This window comes from Saccoglossus kowalevskii, chromosome 5, assembly GCF_978046115.1.
Source record: "Saccoglossus kowalevskii chromosome 5, keSacKowa6.1, whole genome shotgun sequence".
Taxonomy (NCBI): domain Eukaryota; kingdom Metazoa; phylum Hemichordata; class Enteropneusta; family Harrimaniidae; genus Saccoglossus; species Saccoglossus kowalevskii.
Window position 1 is genome coordinate 12167603 of NC_140645.1, and position 24352 is coordinate 12191954.

A 24352-nucleotide genomic window follows, 5' to 3' on the forward strand; every position below is an offset into this window, starting at 1 on the left:
TGTTAATTCTCATTTATTTTTATTATTTTGTCATAAGTGAATCGTTTAAATACTTTAAAATATAGTGTTCAAAAAGAAAGATTTTTGACAATTTTCCACGGAATGATTACTTACACCCCTGTGCCGACAATGGTTTCGTTGACATCAGCGTAATTCAAAAACAGAACAAAAATTTATTATGCTATTAGTAAATGGTGGTACTGCTGAAATGTTATCAAACTATAATTAATTGTTTTTCAGCATTTATTTTTTGTATTTTCATAAATAAATATATTAATTACTTGTTGTTTTATCTCGAATATTATAAACATAATCTGACAGGGAACTTATCGATATAGCCAACTCGTTTTGCCAGACAGAGAGACAAGGATTAAAGCATAACAAAAATGCTAAAAATATTTAAGTGATGACGCATAGTAGTCATATTGCGTAAACAAAGGTAGCACTGTGAAACTAACATTAACTGGGCTTGCAAGGTTTGACAGTTTTCACGGCAATAATACAGGTTTGACTTTTTTCATTTAATCTAAGACTTGTTTTAAATATGTATGTGGTTTCACTATTGGTTGCCATGTCTGTATTCATTTTGTAGACATGTCCATCAGCATCCGAATCAGTAGGTTGAATTATTTGCACATATTGAAAAAACGGGGTCGTATTCATGAACACACCCTGGATATATTGATCAAAAACTAGATACAAATTATACATGACAAGGGCAGCAGGTGAAGCACATTGGCTTATAGATTTTTCACTTGAGTCTTTTATTTGTCTTTCTACCTTACCTTGTTCCCACATTTGATTGTCATACGGTACTGATCTCACAGCTTTCCCGAGAGTCACTATTTCATGCTTTATCATACCCGTCCTTCGAATATCCCAATAACGGTAACTGAATACATCACTCAATATTCCATTTGAACTGTATTCCGTATTTTCCAAAACAAATCGAGGAGATACATTCATGCGTTCAGACCCATGTTAACCACTATGAACCTATTTCTTTTCATCCCAGTGGGCGAACACAGCTTCAACAATAGCAAATAACCTTGAATAAACAACTAATGTATCGACCTTTGAAAAGGCAAACATTACTTGCTTACACCAACTGAACTGAACATGAATCAAAGGTGGTAGACACTGCAGTAAAATATTGTTTTTATTATAAAGAACAGCTCTAGATGACCTTCTAATACTTCTCTCATAAGAGCGCTCTTTGTCAGTTTAAAATCCCTGTTTACCCGGCATTGACACTGGGCAAAATCGTTGATATACGATTGTATACGCAGATATACATGTTGTGTATATTCACGGTATACGTTTAGTATACGCAGATATGATTACATATACAAATCGTGGAATATACGTACATGTGCGCTACGTATTTTTATGGTTTCTTTCACACATGCCTTCCTTGGGTGGCACGCAGCGTATACGTACGTATTTTACATGCATTCTCGTAGTACAATTAACGTTGTTTTACGAAGTCTGTATATTTACACATACGTGGAGCATACTGTGCGCGGTGAATTGTCCGGTTGTATTTGGGATCGCGGCCGCCAGTACTTATAATAAAGAATTACCGGAACTGTTGACTCGCATGGCGTCTTGAATCGATCTGAAAACGTCTCCTGTTTTGCCGAGTACATGTAATTGAGAAATGGCTATGTACAGGTACAATTTAGAAGCGGTTGTTACTAATTTCTAATTAAAAAAAAAAACATTTCCTGACTGAAGTGTACCATCGTTTTGATATTAACGTGACGTCTTCATTTGTCTCACTATACACTGGTGAATTCGAACACAAGACAGGAAATTGCACAATAAAGTACACGTTGATTAATTGCAACATCATTCGCAAGCCTGAATGAATGCGAACAATACAGGTGTGAATATTTTGGCGAGTGTTAAACTACTTTTCATTCGGGTCGTGTGCGTGTTTCTCGGGGCCGGCTTGTGGTCTCATACACGTGAATGTTGGCCGATCGGCATTTTGGTAAAAATAGCCACAAAGTCCATGCCAAGAAAGTGAAATGAATTCTCACTGAGACACATGTAACAAAATTGGTCGAATTTGCCGTCATCGCCATTTCTAGAGATCGTTTGATTACGGAGTTTCATTTCTATTCCATTTACTATCGTACGCTGCGTTTTCAGAATACGATCTACATCACCACAGTCACTCTACTAGTAGAGTGACTGTGATATCACCACATACACTCGGAACACATACAGTGAACTACTCTAAACATCACATTTTCATTTCAAACAACTATGGATATTTCTGGCTAGTACTCTTTGCAGTGACGTTTCAGATTTGCGAACACAATTCTCATTGTCTTCGTTGAACCATAGACAGTCGGAACTGTGTGAATGTTTGTGAAAACTAGACTGACGATTCATGTTTTAGTGCATTTACATCACGTGACATCAATTGACATCAGTTAATTATTCATGCTTAGCAGTGCAACGGTTTACCGGTTCATGTTTTGTTTGTACCTTTATTCAACAAAATCTTAATTTTAACTTTAATTATTGTCATAAATACAACATTAAATAACTGCAGTGATATTCATAGCCATATACATCTACTGTTTACTGCAACGAGAATTGCAAAGAAATAATTCATATTGTTTAGAAGCCTATTTATACTTGGGTCACGACGATCCTTTTTCGAATCTGTCTGTAAACTTGTATTTTGTTATCAGGTTTCATTTATAAATTTAAATAAATGTCTCTTACTATCATTTGAATTCCTAAATACATTTTACTAGAAATTTTCCGTTTTCCATAGTCTATGGTATACGTGAGAGATACTCCAATGGTGCAGTCTCTCGTTTTGGTATATATATTCATTTCATCTTTATTTGTGGTAGAGTGTCCCACAATTCTTTGCGCGAACAGGCGTCCGTAGAACACTGTCCAAAATAATGAGGGCGCAATACACTGGTTGGACGTTATAATTATGGGATGAGTTGGAACCGTCGTCACTAACAAATCAAACACTACGTTTTTAGTACGTACAGAATAGTAAAATAACAAATATCTATATTACTGGTGGAAATAAAATAATAATCGAACATGATGAAACTGTGAAATGTCAAATTTCGCAATCGCACACACCTACTAACAAAATGCTATACGCTAACGTGACTGAAGTGGTGAGCCCTTTTGAAATCTGTTACGCAATTGTTGCATTAATCCAGAAACAAGATGTCCCATTTCCATCGTAGTTGTCGATTGTCTGACGTTCAGCGTTCAGGCTGATCTCAATCCCCATCTCATTTTCACCAAGTCAAAGATTATTCGGAAGTTTTGATAGATCTCGCCCACAGTCTTCAAGCATCTCGGATCACCAACATTATGCGATCTTTAGTTACAACAGTAAATCGTTTGCGCAAGGAAGTCATGGCTACATCAAAACAGACAGAAAAAAGCGTGCTATTTTAAAAACAGAAACCAAGTCACCACAAGAGAATAATATCAACCCTTTTAGAAGTTCTGAAAATCAACGTGTACGGATTGACCCTGCAGTATTTGTGTATGTTGTGTTTAACTTTCAGTCGATGTAGAGTGTCTAGCTGTGTCATTTCAAACACGCATAGAAAAGTCACTGTTCAATTTTCCACACTTAGTTCATACCATTTCATTGTAACTATTATAACTTGTATTCAGTGGATCGATTTTGATTACAGCCTGTAAATCGCTATATACGCAATTTTATTTTATGTGTCAGAAAAAACGTATGTATGCGAAAGTCGAAAATTGATGTCCGATCTAATTAATTGACCTCTTCACCCAAATTACTAGTAATTCATGTTGGCCTGGTTATACCATATGATGTCTGTTGTTCCATGCTTTTGTCTGATCCTTCATTGTTTTCAAAGAGCTCTACTCAAATTGACAAAGGGCTCAGGCTGTTCAGCAATTAACCGATACAGGCTAGTGTAAAGTGGGCGTTAGACTTGTATACAGTCTCTTGTTTTATTTTTTTATTAAATAAAATATGGTAGTGTATAAATGGCGATAGCGGTAACCCAACTTTCGTGGTAACCCGGCTCTCGCCATTTACACGCTCCCACTACTAACGAAGGAGCTACGACGCGATCCTCGAAACGTTGCCTGAACCAATCACAAGCAGGAACAGACAATGAATTGTCGGATTAACACCTGTTTCCCCCCACGCTGACCAACGTATCCCCACACTAACGAAAACATATTGTGTCTTCTACTGACTTCCTGTAAGCAAGTGTGGGTGGATGTAGACATATAGCACTAATACTTCATGCCAACTTGCATTTTAACAACAGTTTTATGTGGCATAATATTTGAGGCAAACATTTGAAATCACGGGATATGACCATTGCGATTAATTTGGTCACGCTGTCTGATTTATATTTTTTTATTTTTACTTGAATGTGTCAACGTTCGTTCCAGCTACAGCTCGCGTGCATTGTTTATTCTTGGTGATTGGTTTGCGTTTTCTTAACACATTTTTCACTACTATAATTTTAAATATAAAATACATAAGTTATTACTACAATGATTAGCACGTTTTGATTTCGAGCGGGAGGTAGGTTTGAATCTCATTGCCCACTGTTGAGTCGGTAATATATTGAGTAAAAACTGTCCAGGTCACCAAACATTATAATACAACACCTTTTCCTATTCAAATTTGCTTGACAAATCTCAATGTGAAACATAGGAAAAAGGTATATTTGCTGGATTTTATTTTGAAATTCACTGAATCATGCCTAAAGCGAAAACAGATTGCAAACGAAAGTATTTCACGGTAGTGTGTCGTTCCTATCAAGAGTTCTGATTGGGCAATGCAAATGAGCCCAAGTGAGTCTTATAATCGTTTGAGGGCCTGCGACACACAGTAAATCGTAGGGAAATCTGCCAGGGGTTAATGTTGAGGCTTCAGCCGAATAAATAGTCTTGGCTGGCGAAGATGTAAAAAAAACGTACTATGAGTTGAATTGATGTGACTCTTCCCTTAGTAAAATGCACATTAAAGTCCTTTCGTTGATGAGCGCACGCACACAAGCTTGACAAAGTATTGATTGATTTGACGGATTGTATAGACACATAGTAATATCGATGCGTCAGCCGTTGTACATTCGAGATACCATGCATTAACGTACGTGCTTGATGGAGTTTCAATAAAGACTGATTATCTTGTATAATTCTGCCTATTGTGTACATATGTTACAGTAGATGTGCATATTTTACAAGGCGAAACACATGACATTGCTTGGTCCACTGTGAATATGTTAATACATTTTTTTTTATTCAAACAGTTTTCGACAAAAAGACTCCTGTTTTAAACCCTTCAAATGAATTTGCTACATATTTAATAGTCCATATCATCGAAACTTGACAATGTAGATGCATCATATATATATATATATATTTCGACTACACACAATACACAGTAACAGCATCTTGTGTTACTAGAGATCAAACATTTGTTATGTAAGATAATTATATTACAAACATCAGCGTCATTGTTTACTGTGATAATTATAAACAACGCAACATCTGCAGTACATGTCTTACTGTGCTGGCCCACTGTACCTCAAGCGCGATCAATTAGGTAGTGTAATGAAACCTGCCTCGATTTACAAGTAGTTTTCGAATTGAGCTTTGATAATATGTGTCACAGGCGTTTGAGCGACCAATTAATACAAATTGCAAATCGCCCACGTGCAGCTAAGTATTATTAAAATATTATGTAAAACAATATATTACGGCCAACAAATCAATTGCGTTTCAACTCGTCTTTATAAGCTCACGCCCGGCCCATTTCAACGGAAAGGTGAATTTGCACACAACATTAAACAACCGATCGCCATGTTTATATGACTGCATGACTATCATATCTGATTTGAGTAATCAATTTACCCCCTCCCCTGTGGTGTTTATAATTTGCATAACCATTCACTAAGAAAGAATGATGTTGCTGTAAATAATTACCGTTCCAAATTTGAACCTATTATGTTATAGTATATACTATGAAAATTCCTTTATTTTACCGAGCTTCTCTTTTACTATTTATGTACAGCCTTATAAATCTTGCTAAACATTACAAAAAGAGAACGATTGTTCCTTGTATTTATATTTCAAAATCGTTATATTTATATTTCAAAATCAAATGGGTTCCAGTTTTCCATCTATATCTTTAAAGTAAATGATGAATAAAAAATTATTAAATCATAACACTCTCAAAACATGGTGAGCTGTTAACAGGACATCAATAGCACCTCAGTTAAAATACATTTACCTATGTAGTAAGCAAAGCTACAATAAACATATTGACAATGTTCACGAATTCACTCTATTCAATAATTATTGGGTGTAATTTACATTAAAAATGTTACTTTGTGTAACTGACCACAGCTTACCTTATAACAACAATTTTGTGACTCAACAACAAGCAGTACTTTGAATTGAAGTGATGTGTCTCTTCCCCTAGTAAAATGCACGTTCAAACCCGTTGCGTTGATCTAAATGAAGCTTCACAAAATATTGTATGTTTCAACGGATTGCATGGGCAAATAAAAATAATGATGCGTCAACCATTGTACATTCATGATACTATTCATTGATATACGTGCCTGGTAGAGTTTAAATAAAGACTGTTTATCATGTATCAGTTCTGTCTATTGTGTACATATGTTACAGTACATGTACATTATTTACAATGCGAAATATATCGCTTGGTCAGCTATTTTTTATTAGGTTTTGATAAAAAGACGCTTGTTTTAATTATTTTACATAAATGTGCTATATATGAAAAAATAATCAAAACCCGAGAACAATGTGAATGTATCATATATGGATTTCGACTACACACAATTCATAGTGAGTACGTCAAGAACCAGTGACAAAGTCAACTTTGTTGGTCATTAAACACATACTGTTTTCATTCAAATGTCCGAGGAACCTGGTCCTCGTTTTGAAAAAGCATATTACCAGCATATGAATAAGTACGATTCTTGGTATACTTAATAAGATCTAATCGATTTTTGCGAGTTTCTGTTTAGAGAGAATGACATTAGAAATACACCTGTACAATTACCGGCCCCTACAGCAAAAAGCAATAAAACTACAATTTCAAACCAACGATGTTTTATTCTTATAACTACTATTTTTTATAATAATCGTTAGCTATAGGTTATGTATTTTAATTATATTATGTTTGATTGGTTGGTGTATTGTGTAGTGCGCTCAATTATCAGCTTATATTCGCTAATACACTGACTCCACACACTGAATAGTGCATCACCAACTTTCTATGTGCAGCTGTAATGCATATACAAGTCATTTCAATGTACCATACTGTAAAATACAGATTGTATATCGGCGTGATTTGTATGCATGTTCCAAGTTTGTGTCATGAAATATCATGAACGCAACTATCGTAGTGCTTTGTTACTTTGTTGCAAGGTACCTGCCCCACTAGAGCCAACCCAGGCCAACATATTTGCAAGGCAAGTGTCTATCTAATTAACACCCATTTTAGCCCCTAAAATGTGCTGAGTTGAATAATTCGTTGCTAAGTGGGTAGCATTTACTACGACGATCCATCTAAGGATGCGTTGAAAACGATATCAACCTAAATTATAAGCTGAAGTGAAGCAAATACCCACAATTGTGTAATAATCTCACATTTTTGCAAATACGCCGTTTTCTATAAATACATGTTGATGATCCACAATGTGGTAGGTATAGTAAAACAGTTAGTCTCTTAGTCGTTTTTCACTGATTGGTTTGGTGGATACAAGTGGTAACTTGTGACTCATCACTACCTGTCAGTTGAACATTACCTGAATATTGGGGAACCAATATCATCGGCCAAAGCGAGTGTTTCCCGAAATAACGTGCAGCGCATTTTTTAAATCCAGGAAATAGATGAATGAGTGACTTTTCGGTTTTCCCGTGTCAAAAAAAACAAACAAAACAAACAAACCCCACTGCACTATGTATTCGCTACAGAGCGTTCCCATTTGGATTAGAACATTGATACTAGCTGCACCCCAGCGTTAAACACTACTTGAGTATAGATTCAACATGTAAACACCTTTTTCAATTAAACTGTACGTAATATGTTAAACCTTATTAATCATCCAAGCCTACATCCACAGTAACACACATCAGAAATATTAGCTATATGTATAACATGATAATAATAAAATAATGGCCATAGTATGGATCATATTGTGTAAGAGATTCGAATAGAATTATGGGATATAACTGAGATATTCATGTCAGTATTTTGGAGACAATCAACCATTTTAGATTTTTAATGTCAGTTTTCTTATCCTGGATTAATCAAATCAAACAAGCGTTTGCTATATATAATAAGTTTACTCACACATTTAATCTTCCATTAATCAGTGTCTATGACTACAATGTATTTATATATACATATATAAGCCGTGACTTCTAGCAAAAACAACAGCTACAGCTTGTAAATTTAAGATATATCATATTTATTTGATCTTAGTTCCATTTTGCTCTGTGTGTTATTTATTAAATTTGTTAAAAGCTAACCGTAAAGCAAAGCAAATTTAACAGTATGAAGCAAAAATTATATCTAAAATAAGTAAAAGGGCAAGGCGATAAACAAATAAAACCATAAATATTTTCAGACCATGTAATCAATCGACCTGCAATAGTAGTGGGAAATTAACAGTGTTTTCGAATTATTAGTTAGTTTGGTCTACCATATTCTAATAAAACATATACACCCACTATCACATATTTGTTTCGTTTTTAACGCAAAAGTAGATACGAATAAAACAAGTACGTTACAATAACAATTGGTTAGTAATAAACTAAGAATTCAATTTTGTTTACTAGTCTTTCACTTCACTTAATATACATTATATTAGATAAAGTTAATCAATTCTATACTACCATATCTGGACAAATGTAGGACAACATGAGATGCACCTCATGAACTATGACGGTTGGAGGCATATGAATGGTGTTGTTCTCAAACGATGATGTAACCATATGCCAGATATCTAGAAAATTCACACCAATACCTCCAAACACCCGACGTATCATCCTGTTCATGTCATGAAAGTCCCAGTTGGCACTGTGTATACTTTGTTCTATTAATATATTATCACGTGGATGCAATAGCTTTATCAACACTTTTGAAGTAGGACACCTTTACATTAGACGCTGAACAGCCAATTTAGCATGATATATTCTTTCTATGTATGCCCTGTTAGTGAAAGCACCATAATGAAATGCAAAATTTAAAACGATTACAAAGTTTGATGAAGAACAATTTGGTTGAACAATCCTATCCAATAAATCACTCTCTAAAACACCGTTTTTAAATCGAACGACAAAATTTCCAACTCTTGGGGACACGAAATCTATTCCACAAATTTGTGTGAGTGAATGTTCTATTTGCATTAGTGTAGAATCACCACAAAGGATGAGCTTTTTATCAGCTAGACACGTCGATATTTGCTGTTTTGTCCACTGTTGACTTTTGCATACGAAAGACACAAATACAGATCTGTCCTTCCAATATCCATCGCTCAACGGTACAGGTAAATCTGCAGCACATGACTGTAGGACTGGTGGTAATGGCAGTGCATCTGAAAGAAATAGACGAATGCGTTTTACGTTGATTTTGTTGAAAACATAAATCTCGTGTTCAATGCAAAAGTTATTGTCTAGTCTATTAGATACAACTACAAAATTAATGGAACCTGTTTCAAGTGAAAAGACGTACAGTAAATAATACCTTTAATCTGTATTAGCTTCGGTGTTCCACTTAGTTGTGCCCTTCTGTATTTTCTGTGAATAATGCCAAAATAATAAGGTTAATACTGAAATTTAATATTGTGTACGGTGTGATTTTTTTTATCACGTACTTCTTATTTTGTATTACTTTAACTATCGAACTAACGTATATATAAAGAAATTTCAATAATTTCCCGGCTGACTTGTTTGGTCAGCCAATCACGTCCGTTCCGATAAATAAATAATAAATTGTTCACCGCAATTGTGAACAAAACAGTAGTTGTATCCTATACACTGCGAATCTAGTTGTTTTAAAATATGACACATTTTTGTCCCCACTTTAAAATCACTTTTAAGTGATTTATATTTGAACACATCAAGTGTTTTTTCTTAAAATCGCAAATGAGTTATTTTACAACACCACTGTTTTAAAATAAAACATTTTTACCGTTTTGTGATAAAACATTTAAAGTGTTTATTAGCTTGTCCCCACTTTAAAAACACTTAAAGTGTTTATAGTCTGCATAATTGCGAAAGGTGTATATTCTGAAAACACTTTTATTGGAACATTTCGGGGATGTTTTTGCCCATAACACATTATGTAAAGTGGTACGATTAGAAACACTTTTTTTTTAAAGTGTTTCCACCAGAAACATGTATATAAAGTGCTTCGTATCACAACACTTTTGAAAGTATTTTCACTAGTCACAGATGTTGTAAATTGCTTCCACTAGAAACATATATAAAATGTGTTTATAATCACAACACTTTTAAAAGTGTTTTTACTAGTCACACCTTTTGTAAAATGTTTCCATCTGAAACATATATAAAACGTGCTTATTATCACAACACTTTTAAAAGTGTTTTATTGGTCACACATTTGTAAAGTGTTTATAATCACGACACGTAGAAAAATGTCTCAACCGAAGACATGTTTAATGAAGTGTTTACTGTCACAACTCTTTGAGAAGTGATTTCACTGGACACATATTTTGAAAAGAGATTCGACAAGAAATATATATTGAAAAAGTGTTTATCATCACAACACTTTGTAAAGTAAAACACAAACTGAATGTTGACAAGTGCACGTAACAGAGACACATTTTAAAATGTATTTACACTGATAACATGGCAAAATATCATTAAAATTATCAAATATTGCTTTTCATGATGAGGCGCTTTGCACTATTGTTCAGTAATCATAACAAACGATAAACTAATCATATAATCAAGTAAGAATAAGTGTAACATTATAAAAAAACATGTATAGTTGTTGTAAAAGATATTGCGTGAATAAGTGTGTTTACTGAAATTTAAACCTTTCATGAAACTGTAAATACAATAACCAATATTTGTGAACATTGACACTTCAAAATAGATGAGTACTTAACTGAAACCAACAATAACATCTTTTTGAACATTTTCCTCAATGACATAAATGAAAAGGCCCAATCTCTTCTCATGTGGCATTGTTGTCTCCGGGTACATCAAATTCCTGGGGAAAAATAGTGAGAAATAAGAAATCATTAATTTCATCTATTGCGATTCCATTCACACTCAATCCTCGACTCTGAATATACCACTACATATATTATATTTCATTCATCTTTTAACTCCTAAAACGGATAGTGTGGTATTTTGAAACTATGTTTGCCTATTAAACCAAAGTTCCTCTCGCAAAGAGGACGAGGGCACTGAACTAATAATAACCCATATTAACAGGACAAAATTACCTCCGAATATTAGCAGTATCATCTTGTCCGCTCCGATCGTTTCTCTTAAAATCTGAATAGTATAATATTACAAACATGCAGTGAGTAATGTTGAGTTAATTATCATTATTGTTTCAAGCAATGCGATATTTGAACCAATAAATTCATGAACTTGAGTTTAATCAGTTATCCCGCACATAAAGAAATGAATGGAGGCCGCTGCAAATATCAATGCAGTACACAACTGCCGACGCTGGCTCTATCAATTACACTACATAAGAGTAACAATATCATCATACCTTCAGGTTTGTTTAGGATAACTTCCGGTGCCCTTCTTTCCTCAGAAAATCAAAACAGTCGTCATTCGGTTCAAGTTGTTATTTCTTCTTCAACGAGTATGCCACCTGTCCACACACTCCCGATAGTATAATGCAACTCACCAATCGTGATTATGAATCTGACACTGTTAATTCTACAATGCACACGAATACTTATAACACACAGCGGGCCAATGCACTACCTCAATCCAAAAATGTTCGGTCGGTTCTGAATGCTTTATGGAATCCAACGTTCTCATAATGTTATTATTTCCGTAAAAGGGTCACATTATAGATATAGTTACAGATGCGTTTTATTAAGATCACAGGCTTTGAAACTCATTTCATTAGCAAAATTTGGAGCGTCAGAGCATAATACATATTAGCGTATGCAGTCCATTGTGGTAGATGAGCTATCCCTATAATTGTCTCCCATTGGTATAAGTGTGACAAGCAATATTGTTTTGATGTAACTAAAAAGTCGATGTATACTTTTTTTCTCGGCAATAAACAGCTTCGACAGTTATCAGGATTTTCACATTCAACGTGCCAGTGTATGCACAATATATCATAACGTATATATATATATATATACAGAATTTGACATTGGTACAATGTGAAATACAAACCACTAAAATTGGATATTGCTCAAATTCAATCTCCTGCGAGGACGGGTGTGCGGAATAACAGTCTACTATTATAAATAATATTTACAGTGTATGATTACAATGCTACTAATTATACTGTATCGACAAAAATAAACGTAATTTGCATTTTCTGACATCATTAGACATTATTTTCATATTTGATCAACAAATTTAGCGCCTATACGATGTCAGTTGACTACAGGGTTCTACATGTATTCAATGTTTAGCTGAACCAAGTCGGTCACTGACTACACATATATAATTCATAATATTTTTTTTCGGTTAAACGTTGATCAACACAACGAGAGCTGCTGTGCACATAAATTCAAGACACAAGTAGGTCAATCGTAATAAGTCAACAATCAGTTTGCCGATTGAGATGCCAAACATTCAACTGTATATGGGTTAGATTAATCACCTAATGGGAGATGTTATCCGCATTAAAGCTTTGTTCAAAACTGATAAATATACATATAAATGAATGCAAAAAATATTACGCTGTATAAATTGCGTCAAGCATTAAATACACATACGACGTAGGCTATATGTATTGATAATTTAGGCCGAGCATTGTTATATTGTTTGGGTTCCTAAGTCTAATTCATACAATTATGTCTCAAATAAAACAATAATAATAGTGTGTTTTATATTAGCACACTTAAAGAATGACTTTGTAATATATATGTTATAAAAAACGTAAATTTTGTGAAAAAAATAATTTGTAAAAATGCTTCTCAATTTATTGTTGTACATTTGTGTACAAATTTATAGACAAATATTGATTACAATATACACAAGAGTGCAATTTGAATCTGATTCTGTGATACCATATGCTTTTCTTACGGTATGGGTGACCCAAACCACATCGACATACAGTTTCGTCGTCCTGATAGTCACTTTGGTTTTTATCTCAAATTTAGAATGTTTGTGATATCGCCCACGTGAGCAGTTACTCCGTTGATTAGAAAATTGTAACATAAAGTGAAATATGCAGGGTGCCAAATATTATACTCTATGTTTAATGAGAGGTGTTTTAGCTCCACACTGCGAAACATACACAATACCTGACCACAGTAAGATAACACTACCTCCTATAAACACCAGTTAGTCCCTGTTCGAAAGCAGTCATAAAATGGGAACTTAGCGATCAACTTATTTTCGTCCGTGCGTCATATCTCATGCCATTAACTGAATAAATTTAAACTTCACACATAATATTATACATATGCATAGCCAATTCTTACACAATCTGTTTCAAGTTGGCCGATTTGTTTCGGATTCAAATGGGTGACACGTGTCCATTTTGTTTTAGTGAGTGCGGTTCTGTTGCCATAATTCCCGCATGATTTGAGTGATTATGTTCGAGTTTGTACATAAATTGTACATCATTCCATAGATATACAGATGTATTGGTGTGACGATTCGATCTAAAATGGATGAATGGTGGTCATGCTTGTGCTAAGAATATAATAAAAAAATGAAGCATTTCTGACATTCCAAAACTGGATCTCGGTCTTTTATGGATGGATTTTGTTCAAACTGAGTACATACATTAGACCTTGTGAGTTCCTGATGCACGTCATTTCATTGTTCATTTCGAATCCAAAATGGCTGACTGGTGGTTATTTTGTTTTAATGGATGTGGTTTTAAAAATATAATAAAGTTATTCCCTTCAAATTGAAGACAATAATAGTACACTGGGATATACATCCCTGACTATTAAAGTGATTTAAAAACGGTTAAAATTATTGTTATGATGTTACCTTGGGAGGGTGCTTCTATATAAGTTGGCTATGTAATCGGGTTTATATACACTCACGATGGCCAATAAATTATAACACACGCTTTCAGAAGGCCAGGTTCATGCCATGTAGCCACGTTAAGCTCATAAACCTACACGTATACCTATAAGAATGTTGTGGTATTACACCAGTTAGTGGCGTAAATAATTTTACTCGTCCACATGAATAAAGCTCTTTCAGTTCAGTTATTGATTTTTGTCGTCTTCCTCTTCCGGACAGCATTATTCTCTTTCCATTGAATCCTTGTTATGCCACATTCGCAATTTACATAATAGTCAAAGATGAACTACGCCAGCTGGCGGCTTATACTACGCATTTACATATATTGCAGACGTTATTGATAGAGATACATACAAATAAACATTATGCAAAACTTACAGACAATGTTCTCATCACATTGAACTATGCGTGAAAAATTGTGTATTATTAATTATTCATAAATATTTTGAAACAAAGTAGCTAATCAGTTGCAATTATCTTACAACATCTACAGTATATTGTTTATAACTATGTTGACAAATAAATGGTTCTTAAGCAGTTTGTATTACATTGCCTTTGTTATATTGCAAATTATAAATTATTCGAGCACTAATGATGTTACCGATTGTTTTGGGAGCAATTGTTTTTGCGTCGTATTCACCGTAACATGGTCTAGTAATATTTGGTTTTGGTCAAACTATTATATGGCAACCTTTTAAATCTTTCTTTCTTTCTTTCTTTCTTTCTTTCTTTCTTTCTTTCTTTCTTTCTTTCTTTCTTTCTTTCTTTCTTTCTTTCTTTCTTTCTTTCTTTCTTTCTTTCTTTCTTTCTTTCTTTCTTTCTTTCTTTCTTTCTTTCTTTCTTTCTTTCTTTCTTTCTTTCTTTCTTTCTTTCTTACTTACTTACTTACTTACTTACTTACTTACTTACTTACTTACTTACTTACTTACTTACTTACTTACTTACTTACTTACTTACTTACTTACTTACTTACTTACTTACTTACTTACTTACTTACTTACTTACTCACTCACTCACTCACTCACTTACTTACTTACTTACTTACTTACTTACTTACTTACTTACTTACTTATTTATTTACTTACTTATTTATTTATTTATTTATTTATAAAAACAGGACAACAAATTTATATGACGAAATCCGCGTCAGAATTACCAATTACTACAGATGCAGTATAATAACATAATAACATTATTTATTGCCCAGTTATCGACATTTGAAATTAACACCCTGATATATGTACTTTTATGCTATTATTTCCGTGAATGCTATTAAAGATATGAGCATGAAATATGCTAGTGTACAAGTAATTCTGAAGTAATTACAGTAATTTGATTTAGAACAATAAATAGCAAATGATTTTGGATTTGATTTCAGGTAATTTTGTCTGTTTATGTATATAATACACTGAAAAACTACTGTCATACTGACCAAATGTTAATTCGAATTGCATAAATTTCATTCTCAATGGACAGAGCAACTAATGTTTTGAAATCTAATGAATCTAATAGAAATAAGCCGTCACTGTATAAAATCACAAACCACCTTCATTGAAATTCTTGCAAAAACAAAAAAGAGAACTGCATGAATTGAATGTTACTAATCCTAAACAATATAAATTGGGATCTGAATGTCAATAATGAATACAAGTACTTGCATACAGGCAGGCATGAAAACAACCATGGCACGGGAATATTGTGCAGACAAGTACTCTCACAGTGAAAAATAATTAATTAAGACCATCAGAATTTAAAATAAAGTACCCATAACCAGAACATCCATTAACAATAGACAATTCAATTTCAGCCTTAAGTCACAATGACTGTCATCATACATTGTGAACATATATTTTTCCCGAAATAAAATGCAAAGACATTTTTAAAAACAAATAAGTCAAAACATCATGAAATTTGAAAAATCAATACAAATGCTAACAAACACTTGGTTCTGGAGAGTTCGATTTCTAGAAATTTCTGTACATGCAACATCAATGTTGAATAATTGAACTGCAACATACTAACAATACTAACAACACTAGTTATTACCTTTTAGTCTTTTTAGTAGTGTGCCATAAGTGGGACTTGTGACTGTTCACATCGTACATAATGTTTCTTCGGCTAAGAAATACAAAAAACGTAATCAGTGATTGTTATTATTTATTTGTTGTGAGTCCTGTGGGAAAAGGTTTGACGGATGTGTGTGTGAGAGAGTAAAGCGAGGCGATGTTGACTGTTTCAAAAACCTATTTCTCAGTAATACAAAGATAATTAACATGTGTTGTTTATACAGTTGAAGTAAACAACTACTACTACTACTACTAAATATAAAGTCATACATGAAAGGCGGCATTAAAACAATCTACACACATGATGTTACGTAATCCATCTACTAATACCAGCCATGAACAATATGCGGTAAAAGTCTGTTTGATGGAGGCAGAGTTTGTGATAATACAACTACTACACAGATTTTCCGACAAGTTCAGTATTGGTAGTCAATGATTTGCATGTCTGGTATGGTAGAATAAGTAACCTCAATGTTTACATAGGTTTGAATTTATATTTTAGTCATTCTCTAAAACCTACATTTACAACAGTAAGTAAGACAATTATGTTTTACCTCGCGATACAAGCGAGTGGTTGTGAAGAAAAAAAATATTCATATGTGTTTTCTTCTTATGCTCAATGAAAATATATTTATGATTCTACTCTCACTGTTACGTTTTACATTATAATACTTTTGTCGATATTCATGTTCAACCATGTTATCAAATGGGTTATGTCCTTAGCACCAAATCTCAACTAAAACAGCTAAATTTCGTTGTTGTTGGCGACCGAGGATTTTATATATACCGATCTTGGTATTACAGGTGGTTCAGATTACACCGATCAAAAAGTAATATTCCAATATCTTCTTAAACATACAGTATTTTTATACATAGCCAATGTCTTATTCTTCTGGAAAATAGTATCCTTCATTGCGACGACCACAATTTCATAAATTCCATTTGTCCACCATTCCAGGTATTTCTTGAGTATTTGACAAATTCAAATCCAGGCTGTTTAGAAATAATCAAAAATTCGGCGATCAATATCTATATAAAAAACGTCACTAAGAACTAAAAATTATATGATATAATATGAAGGTATATGCACGTCATCTCGCACAATATAAATGTTTATTTCACGAAGACTCTCTCTCGCAATTATAATATAAATTACCCCATCTAATATCCCTTATTTTCGTGGAAAGACATTTGTGACCGTACTTTTTGAAGACAAAGCTTGTAGAGGAAATGTGATTGTTAATATTCTTCTAGTTCTGTCTTCATTGCAAAATGTCTTCGTATGGCTTCCTTATAAAAGCAACCTAATTTGTGGCATGCTATGTCCTGTGAAGCATGTTATGTGCCATTGTGTACAACTAATTGTGTTTTTCTTTATCTTTGGTTTCAACAAGAAAATTGTATCGGATCTCTGTTAGCTGTTGTATGATCAAAGTGATTCAACATCATGCCTTACGAGAAGCACTAATTGTACTTCAGATGTTTTGCTAAAAGCTGTCCCATATGTGAAATTATTACTGTTATTCAGATTTATTAAGTGATTTTGGAATTGATATTGATAACAGCTTTGTTCGTTTGTGTATAATAATGCACTGTAGAGTCACTGTGATACTGGCTAAATGACCTTTATTTCATTCTCGATGGTCTGAGAAACTAAATCTATCAGTCCCTATATTAATAAATCCAATTAAGGAGTTAGCATACGCTTAATGTGTTTTTTTTTATTTTTTTATTTTAAATTATTGCTGGTTATGACAGTATCTATGACTGTGCTTTTATTCTAAACAAAAACTCCATTTTATAAGGCATATTTCGACGTTTTTTTTTATTTCAAAAACATTGCCTCGTGTTATTGTTTATAAACACCACCAACACAAGCACAACACTCGCATGAAAGTAATCCTAATTGACACTTGATGAAAGATCCGATTTGCATATCAATACTACAAAGTTTATGTAATTACGGTACTCATTTCGCCCAACCTTCCGCTTTTACACCCACAGCTTATTGTTTGATTTCCGACCGAGCGGTCTTGTCCGACCGGAAACCGTCAGCATTTTAATCGCTCTTTTTTTCGCTCGCTCGCTCGCTCATTGAAAACATTGACTGCTCGCCAAAACACTGATCACTGAGTAGTCGAAATGGTGGTTTTTCAAATCTAGTAGTTGCATGACACTCAATCGTCAAAGCAACTTAACTGGGAACTCTTGTTACGTGTTTTCGGTGCTTGTTCTAAATGTAATATTTTATTTTAATGAGTCAGTTACGTAAAAGGGCATACGTAACTTCTTTCGACAGAGCAGAGACACGAGGAAAATGTTTATGATTAATTCCAAAAATAACGATACAAAAATCAATTTTCAAAATTAAGTCACGATCAGTGAATGAGCTCGATCTATACGTACCGTAAAAGTGTTCCCACAAAAAATATTTTGACTAAAACGGCCACATGCTCTGAAAAAATAGAACAGAACTAGACAGAAATGAATAATTCAGAAAAAAAAACGTGTCAAATTTAGTTATAGCCATAAATATTTGTGGTGGCCAGACGATGAACAATTCGAAAATAAGGATTCACGCGGAAGTCCTTCAGGGCGGAAAATCCCTACTCTGGTTTACCTTATTTCACGACTAACAAAGAAAACTGATTCGCCGTGGACTCAGCTTAGTTTTTCTTCTTTCTGAACTGAGGTCAACTCCCCCTCCGTTAGTCAAAACATACCGATGTTTTTCAGTGAATAATTTTGAAGCCTTCACAGAACAAAAAAACTAGGTGAATTGAAGCCGGAGATTGGACGGTACGACGACCCTTCAATTAGCGTCAAATATGCTTTGTTACAACATCATTGATTTGCTGAAAGTCACCTGATCGCAGCACGACCTGGGTCACAGAACCATATACGTCCGTATTATCAACAGGATTTTGCGAGAGAACCACACCCACATTTCAAACCATTTTCAGCGCGGAAGTTGTCAATAAATGTCGAAAATCTCGTGCATTTCATGTGTTCGGATAAAATAAATATAGGGATTGCTAAAAATGGTTATTAATATATTCCCCGATGCTCTTGGAATTTTTATTTTTTTGATTTCAAGAAATGGCTAGTTGAAGTTGTATCGACTTCAAGGCGGCTGTTGCACCGCGAACAACCAAGCTCTGTTATAGTTTCGCGATGTAAAATGAAATATATATATAATTATAAAAATAATTATTTAATTATTTGGGTTTTCAGCCCACGTATTACAGGACATGATCCCCATGAATTACGGTCAATGTTTTGTCTCGGCTGATTGTGATGAAAATTGAAAAATCATCATGAAATATGCCCGACGCCCGTCCTGAACGCAGTATGGAGAAACCAACGGGGATCGATTTCCCGAACATATTATTGGGGCACGGTCGACAGACATTCCAAACAATGGAAATTATCAACGAAAGTGGGGATTTTTCTAGATATACTGTCATGACAAACATGTCAAATTAACAAATACACAAAGAGGTGTAATATTAGGTTTTATTTTAGGCTTAGATTAAATATTTTCTTTCACTCAGGCCATGCATGGTACTGCCATTTAGCTTCATGGTCCTTCAGTTGTCTTCGCCTTGAGGAAAACAACAATAATTATACAAACCGTAAACACATTGCGAAGACTCAACAGTCGGGAAAGAAAACCCAGACAACCATGTCGTACCATGGATCCATGGTCGTACTTGTGTTGAAATGCATTTTGTATTTCACGTCAGAATATTGTTGAAAATAAAATATTTAATTTAAGCCAAATCGAAGTCAAAAGGTCAGATTGCGTGCATATAATTATAGATAGTTAAAACGAAAAGTATTTGAACTTTTGTCGGCTGTTCAACATTTATAAACACCAGTAAGACAATTATAAGACAATGTGAACCTCGGAAATTTTCTGAGAGCGAGCGGGTGGTGATATTTCGGGGTTTTCGCGATCGCAAATAAAACGGAAATTGTCCAGTCGAATTCAACAAGCGGTCACAAAAACGAGCGAAAAAAAGCGAAGTCATTGCTCTTGTTCGCACCACGGTTACTAAAAAAGAAACCGTGTTCGCACGCTTTCTACGACGTACCACACGGCTATCAGTTTTACAGTGAACAGTAATCAAAACAAACTTGAAGATATCTTGTGCACACGGCGTAAACCGTTTTCTTTATTTGGAATAACTCCGCCTCCACACCATATTAGTAATATGCAAATCACCACGTCACTTTCGCGGGAAGTCATCACGTTGTAGGTTGACACACAGTAGAACTGTTCTGAGATTTCAAAACATATTTCATCATGTCTTTAACGTGTATAACATTTAGCCCCGACATTAGAAGGCATTATTTAGTAGCTGGTCGCTAGGCAGACATGTTTCAATAACGTTGGACGTTTTTTTGCGTTTATCTTGAAATTGATTTCTACGTAGTTCTACAGATTCAGTACGCAATTTCTAACAAACGAATGGTCAGATCGTCGCTATTTTTGGTCAACTTTACCGCTATATAGAGTACTGGAGGAATGTTCCTGGATTTTTTTCTGTCTGCCTTCGTTTTGATTTTTTGCTTATTTTTATATAGAGACATGTTGTTTTTACTCAGGTATTAACGTCCAAACATTTGAAATAAGGCTACACAAAAACAAATTATAGTTGCAAAAAAACGAAGAACATTGTACATGAAGCACCTCTCTATAATATTTACATACAAAATATATTCAGTCGTGCTGCAAATTAATTATTAATTGCGTCATTAACCGTTTTACTCCATTTTCGCGTATTCTCGTGATCACGTGACTTTGTATTTGCATAATTAAAAAAAAATTGCCATATCTCCAAAGTTTGAAACAAGATCTTTATTATGGTATATAACATGTATGGGTAAGACGTATGTTTCAGTCTGTAAATTGAGACTAAAAAATTGAACCAGCGAACGTATGCTAACCCCTTAAAAGACAGAACAACAAAACTATCTCAGAATTGACTTCTAGAAATTTAACAGAAATATACAGTCACTGTATGAAATCACAAGTATACCTTATTTATACCTCATTGAAACTCTCGCATGAGTTGAACTTTACTAGTCCTCAATATTATAGAAAGGAACCTGACTGTAAATAACAACAGAATTGAAATAACGTACCCATGACCAGTGCATCAAACATTATTAGACAAATTAAGTTCAGCCTGCAGTCACAGTGATTCGCATCATGGAATGTGGACATCTAATTCTCACAGAACTTAAACTGTGAAAAGGACAGTTTTCAAGAATCCGCATAATTTGGAATGAGATGAAAATTAAATAAAAATGATCGAATTCCAGCTAAATCAAATTATACAACATTTTCCCATATGGAGAGGCATTCATTATAAACAAAAAAACAGCTTACATAAGGTATAGAAGTCCAATGTTGCAATTATATCTTCAGATTTATCATGATGCAATTTAATGTTACTGACATCCAAAGCCATGCCATTACTTTATATTTAGATTCAGACCAAGCTGTTATAGTGTATTTTGATAATAATTCCAATAAATTTGATCTTGACTATGTTCAATCATTTGTTGATTATTGTGAATATTACAGAGCTCTGTTATAGACGGAATGTGCATAAGAATTAAAATATCATGAGAAGTAGCTTCTGATGTGATTAACACACAGTAAAGTTAATCTTTCTGTCATATTAATCAACAGAAATATAATTTTAGTTTCATACTAAGCTCATAATAAAGAACAATTCTTGTCCAATTGAGGTTCAAAATAGAAGAACATACGTGCATTGACGTATAATGAATCAGGTAAAGCATAATACAGGAATACATATTCAGAAAAATGTATGCATTATTGTAGTTGTGCGTGTGTGTTGAAGTGGCAATATGATTAATATACTGTAAAACACATTGACATACTTGTCACAAATGTATATAATATTACGGCAAGATATAAATTCAAATATGCTCAAAAATAACAAAACCTACATATTGCAGACGTTACGTTTAAGTTATATTCTTTACAATATATGTACACATCATACTCTTCACCAGGCCATTTGTATATACTAATATATTTTGTGTTTGTTTATTCAGCTCCAGGCATGACAGAAATTCGAATATTGCTGTTGATTTGTCTGGTTGTCACAACAATGGTTTACTCTCGTGACATCCGCACTACTCTCTCTGATGACCAGACAGATGACATTCAAATTAATGATAATCATCAAATTGAGGAGAACAACCATGACAGTGAAATTAACAAGAGATATTTTCTTTACAATTGTCCACCATTTTGTTAAGAAGAATTGCGACAGATTTGCATACATTTAATTAAAAAAATATTATCTGCAAAATCAATGTGTATATATTCTCTAATAGATACAAGACTTATTCTAATTATAAACCGTGTAGCTGTGTCGTCACATGTTTGACACAAACAAACTAAGGTGAGAACCATTAGCAACACGATCGATGGCAGAAAAAAACACTACAGTATCGCACCAACCCCACAGTTAAAAGTTAGAAAAATTAATCAAAATTCGAGCAAAATCTTCATATGTGTTTCCAGACTGTATTACAAGCTCAACGTAAAAGGTTAGAAAATAACAAAACAAAGTTGTGAAAAGCGAGTGTAAATGCGGTAGATTTGGTGGTAAATGTTGACCTAAGTGATTGTGAATTCGAAACTAGTCGTGAAAACTTTGAAAAAGAAATGAAAAGCCTTGTCAATGAGCCTCAAATAGCGGAATTGTCGCCTGAAGCAAATCGTGGCCACAGAGCAAATCTGAAACATTACAATCGACTTCATTGTAAATATTGAAAGATTTTTAAAACATTAAAAGACCAAAAATTATGAAGTAATTCATCACATACATATAGCTATGTGATCATATTATCAGCGTATGTGGATTGTTAAGCTTTATCGGGAGTGGCAAGTAATTGCATGGGGAACAACTGACAAAATCACCTAGCTATTCTATTTTTTTAGTGACAGACATTTCATACATATATTTCAATTTAATTTATCTGATTTGTGACTGCGGGGGTGAATCGATTTGTAGAATAATATAAAAAACATGTTTTAATATCCAAAGGAATTTGTAAATTTGCACGTATTTACAATAAAATCTTGCTGCATTTAGACAATACAACTGGCACTAATCTGTTGCAAAGATTCTGCAATGTTGAGAAAAGTAACTGGAGTGTTGGTAGATTTTATTGCTACCCGGCTGTTAAAAAAATTAAACAAAATTCGAGTGCAAGCCCTGTATGTTTTTCCGGACGTAATACGTGCTCAACGTATAATGTTGCAAAATAGCGAACAAAGGTTGTGAAAAGTGATTCAATATTATTTGATGTTTGAAATGTATATGTAAAAAAATAAGAAATAGCGTGCAAAATTGTGTAAAGCGTTTGCGAAGTTGCTAGATTTACTGTACATTTGACCTAAATGGTTGTGTTTTCGAAACTAGTGGAAAGTTAAAAAACCGACGAAAACTACCTGGTCACCTCTTTTGATTACTCCACGTCGAGTATCTATTTTATGTTCATACATTTCCCCATGTTTGGTCTAAAACACAATGAAACAAATCAACAATGTCATTATTGTAGTTTTTGCCAGAACGATAACCAAGTTCTATACAAAACACAGCAGGTGATAAATAATGTCATATATTGCATCACTCGCGGTTAACAAACAATTTAAGGTGATTTATGAGGAATGCGTCATGTAAAGCAGAATAAAATATACATATGTTTAGTTCTTTTAATTTTTAACAATATTTATAAATGTTTTCAATTTCTGAAACACATAAGGAACATGCTTGGTGGCTTAAATTTGGAAACCATTTCACGGACAGAATGATAATGCTAACATAACAAAACAAACCAAGACACACGTGAATGTCAATATTGGTTAACAACTGGCAATTTTTCGTTTTTTTCAAAACATACAAAAACAAAATGGCGATTATCATATGGCTTTTAAATGTATGATATGATGAATGCAATTCGTCCTTGACCAAGCCCTT

At 33.8% G+C, this 24352-nt stretch overlaps 1 long non-coding RNA gene across 1 annotated transcript; it reads left to right on the plus strand.

The window, feature by feature from the left end:
- The first annotated feature begins 416 nt into the window (after positions 1–416).
- Positions 417–22675, plus strand: LOC146745503 (uncharacterized). Its single transcript, XR_014929496.1, has 2 exons — positions 417–505; positions 22416–22675. It is a non-coding gene; the product is annotated as an uncharacterized LOC146745503 (long non-coding RNA).
- Positions 22676–24352: the final 1677 nt, after the last annotated feature.